Below are 5,219 nucleotides of genomic sequence, written 5' to 3'. Positions count from 1 at the left end.
GAATGGAATCTTCTTCACAATCTACTCCTTTCAACATCATTTCAATGTTCCACACTAAAAATGATAGATGACATCACTTTCAAACCAAAGGACTAGCATCTTCAAAATACACATACAACCCTAGCCACCTCAAGATCAAAGAAATCTTGAAAACAAGATTCATAATTCTCAATTCAAAGACCAAAAAGGATATAAAAAACCAAAATAAAAGTGAACAAGAGTCACAGTAAATAGGTCACATAAGAGATTGGTGGTTCAGTGGTCACAAAGAACACAAAAGTTCAAGCTAGTCCTTCATCACATCCAAGTTCATGAAATTGAACATAATAAAATGACAACCCAATTCACTTAAATCATAATGACTCTCACTAATCACCAAGAGGGAGTAGATGTTTAATGACACCTTACATCTAAGGGTCACTAAGAACATAACCAAACTTCTTATGCATCACATGCAATTTATCTTGATAATCACACATTTCCAAATGCATAATTGAACATGCAATACTTTTGCAAATGAAATCCATGTTCTTCCTACTTATTATATTAGGTTAATCAATGAACCTCATGAATCTAGCATAAAATAGAAATAAATTCTTGCACCACATGTGTATCACATGTCATTTACATAATAAAAAGACAGTTTTCATTGCTATCACAAGCCAAATCTTCATTTGGTAGGCTCTCATAGCCTAGTGCAAAAGTCAACCATCCTTTGACTATCTCAATAGTTCAAATTTAATACTCCAATACGCATATTGTACCATCACATGGTTTAAAGTAAATATAATCATACACATATGAGGTAAGCAATTACCATTCATTCCATAAACATTCTATTTTGACAATCTTTAGAGGAATGAAATTTTAATTCAAAATCATGACATGCATAATGAACATCATATCCTTCTATGTCAAAATTAATCATAGCTAAAAGGCACAACATGCAACCCATGTCATCATCTCATACAACATAAAGTAAACTACTTGACTTACAGTTGTGTGTCTAGCATAGTGAACTCAAGGCCCAAGTGTGGAACCAAGAGCTCTAATACCCTATGTAAATATTGTACTTGCAAAACCAATGCCACATTAGCAATCTCCATAAATTGTAAAAAATTCAATGAGAGTCAAAGTCATTTGAATATTGACCAGTCAACATTAGTTGATTAACTATCATTAATTTTAACAAAAATGATACATATACATTTATGCTCAAATCTAAAAGAAACCATAATTTTGTTCCCAAATTACCATGATGTACCAATTATGTTTACCATTTCAAAAGAAGCTATAGAACCTATCCAAAAACAAAAAGGCAAGAATATTGTAGGAGTGCTTTACCACCCTACCAAGAAGCTATTAAGCTTCCCCAGAATCTTTCCTAAAATGAAAGATACCCATCTTGACATCAAGGAAGACTAAACAAGTAAAACCAAGAAAGTAATAGAATTGTGCAACACATTGTCTACAATTCAACCAGACAAGTAACATATCTTTGCAAGAAAAGTAACACAAATTTTGTAGCCAATTGCAAGATGATATATTTCAATCAATTACATAGGAAAATTAATTAGGCTCAATAAGTTTTCTTCTCATATATCCATCAGGAAACCATAGCAGATGTTAAAGAAAGCTCTTTCTGAAAATTTGGACCCCACCTCATAATAGTAAGGTAGTATAATCACTCTCTTAATGACTCATAGTTCATTTCAATTAAATCATGTCATAATAAATCTAAACATTGACCACTATCAATACTTAGTTATCTCTATGTGAAATATTTCTAGATATCTAATCTAATGAAGAAAAACTCCACTATGGGTGCAAATATTAGCATCTATCAATCAGAACTGGGTAAGTCAAATTTTTATAAATTGGATCTTTACTTAACAAAAGAAAAATTAAAAAAAAAGAATACTTCTTCTCTTTAAATTCCATATTCTACACAAAATTTCTCACACAAGGAAATTTAATGAGTAATGAAGACACATCTCATTATCCTTCATTTGAGGAATACATACTTGTAAGGACTGTCCATATTTCCTCAAGTAGTTCACCATGTACATAAGAATTACTTATAACTATGAAAGAGAATCAATATCTCCTTTTAAGACTTCTCATCTAGTTGTTTCCAATAATTATCATTATGAATCATTGCATCATATCTAAGAGTTCAATATCATTCATCTAATAGAAAAGAAAAGCCTTCAACATAGCTTAGCTTAGACTACTCTTTCACTCATGGTCATAAGTAATAAATACATTCAATTTACATTATACAACCACTTCCAATAGAGTATATACATAATAATTAGTCATTGTCATTCAATTCAAAGAAGAGAAAAGAATTAATATTTTAATGCATTCTAGTCATATTTAGGTTTTAAGCAAAAATATGAAGGGATTCCAGGTTTTATATATATATATATATATATATATATATATATATATATATATATATATATATATATATATATTCAATCTTACCCACTCTTAATCTAATGACTTTATTACAAATACATCACTACTATGTTCCACAATGAGAGCTTCATTTCTATGTTGATGACCAATCCTTTATTGATGTCATATTTTGCATCATTCATTCTATGGTCATGGTTCAACTAAGTTATTTAATCTTTCAAGGCTTATTTATTTCAAGAAATCATACACATCTATAGCTTAATTCAATGATTTCCTATTTGCCAACCACTACCATTTTAAAAGAACAAAAGCACCATGATAGGATAAAGGTTTCAATAAGATAGGTGGTTGTTTGCTAGAATTCTATAGTCCACCCAAATATTACTAAGAGGTGGTTTAAGAAGATGTAAAAGGAATCACAATGTGGTAATTAATGCACACTCCACAAGTTCCTCTTCATGCATTTATGGTTTTAGATGAAGAGAGCAAGGAGTTAATTTAAGAACAGAAACTTTCTTGAATTCAGATTTTTATACATGCCATTCTAATTGTTAACTTATATGTAACAACAATTTCATAGTTTGCTCAAACATGCAGTCATACTGTTGGAAATGAGAATGGAGTAACTGAGAGGGGAGGGGTGAATCAGTTACTACAAAAACTTTTCCCACAAGTCCCTTAAGATGTCAAAGGAAATACTCATTGCTGATACTCATATAATCAAACTGAAAACACAAGAAACAAGAGACACCAGATTTAACGTGGAAACCCAATATGGGAAAAACCACCAATGTAACTAGTTACTATTTTTCACTCTTCTGAAGTGAGCCCTGTTAGGAGCCAACCTTGTTAAAGGTTACAAAACACACTGTTAGGTGCGACCTTGTTAGAGGATTTAATCACCCTGCTAGGAGTGGCCTTGCTAGAGGTCTTTAGATCAATTCAACTGAATTGCCACCTTGTTAGAGGATTTTACAAAAGGCTGTTAAACCCACTCTGTTAAGAGATTTGAAAACACTGTTACAATTGTTAGAAAGTAACAATGAGTGATCTAAAATAAATACAACTTATCTTTTGCTGATACAAATCTCTGTTCTGTTCCTCTCTGATCAAATGCAACTCTGCATCTCTGATCCTTCAAAAACTTGCTCTGACCTTCCTTATAATTCGCATATTAGATATTCAATCATATCTGCTCGCTTTTTCACATTCATACTTTTTGAATTCGCAACTTGATCCTTCATATATACCTTTCAGATTATTGAGTCGACTCAAGTACAAGTTACAATTATAAATAATTGTGCTATGAGTCGGCTTTATACATTACATAAAGTAATTAATCTTTAATTACTTAACCTTCGAGAAATCCTTCGCTGGCCGACTTAACTCGGTAAATACTGCACAGAAAATAATTCCTGTGTTAACCGACTGAGCTCGGTTAATACAGAGAATTTCGTGAAATCCTTCAGTCGCCGAGTGAACTCGGTAAACACCGATTTCTTCGACTTTCTTTTGATGACCGAGTGAGCTCGGTTAACACTGTCTGCTTCTTTTCTTCGATGACCGAGTGATCTCGGTTAACACTGTCTGCTTCTTTTCTTCGATGATCGAGTCAACTCGGTAAATACTGACAACCTATCTCATATCCTTTGTTTACCGAGTGAGTTCGGTAAACACTGTCTTTCGGCAACAAATCCTTTGATTACTGAGTGAGCTCGGTAAACACTGTCAATAGCTGTACTTACCTTCTGAGCTCGGTAGACTCTATCTGATGACTGATATGACATTTGTGTAACATCAAAGACAATCATGCAATTATCAATTGTATCCAAAAATCTCCCTCTTTGGCATTGATGGCAACACAACATGTCATAGCAAAATGAAATTTGAAAACAAGTCCTTATCAGCATAATGTGTCATCAAAACAATTCTCCCTCTAAGATGATAGACTCTCCCTCTTTCAGTAATCTCCCTCTGTGAAGGAATTACATAAGAACTTTCTTTTTCACACAAATTTCAGAAAGATATGACAGTAAAGTAAATCTCTCCCTCTTTGACAACAAATGCCAAAGACAATAGAACTAAAATGAATTGTAATGTACCTTTAGTACTGATTCATATGCAAAGCTTTCAGATTTGACTGTATCAACAGATAGATTTTCATTTTGGTATGCGTTGATGCATCACTAAAACTTGTTTTTAGTGAATTTTGGATAGGGGTGTAACCCCTAACTTACCTCTGAGATACAAGAATGCATCCTTAGGTAGTGGCTTTGTGAATATGTCAGCAATTTGTTCCTTTGAATTGACATATTCCAATCTGATCTCCTTGTCTTGTACTAATTCTCTGACAAAATGATATTTGATTGCAATATGCTTGGTCTTAGAGTGCATCACTGGATTCTTTGATATATTGATTGCACTAGTATCGTCACAGAACATAACAACTGGTTCTTTGATTTCCATCCTCATTCCTTGCAATAACTGCTTAAACCAAACAATATTTGAACAATTTACTGCTGCAGCAACATACTCTGCCTCTGCTGTAGATTGGGATATACAATTTTGCTTTTTGCTTGTCCAAGAAACCAATCTCTTTCCAAGAAAGAATGCTCCTCCACTTGTACTTTTCCTGTCATCAAGGTTTCCTTCCCAATCAGCATCAGTAAATACTTTCAAATCTAAATTACCTCCAAATTTATACCATAACCCATAATCTTCAGTTCCTTTCAAATATCTCATTATTCTTTTGATTGCCATTATATGAGTTTCTCTTGGTTTTGCTGAAAATCTTG

The sequence above is a fragment of the Cupressus sempervirens genome, chromosome 4 (assembly GCF_028749045.1).
Source record: "Cupressus sempervirens isolate cs-2001-9-10 chromosome 4, ASM2874904v1, whole genome shotgun sequence".
In the NCBI taxonomy this organism is placed as follows: Eukaryota; Viridiplantae; Streptophyta; class Pinopsida; order Cupressales; family Cupressaceae; genus Cupressus; species Cupressus sempervirens.
The sequence above is the reverse complement of the archived record's forward strand: the minus strand, read 5'-3'. Positions refer to the sequence as shown.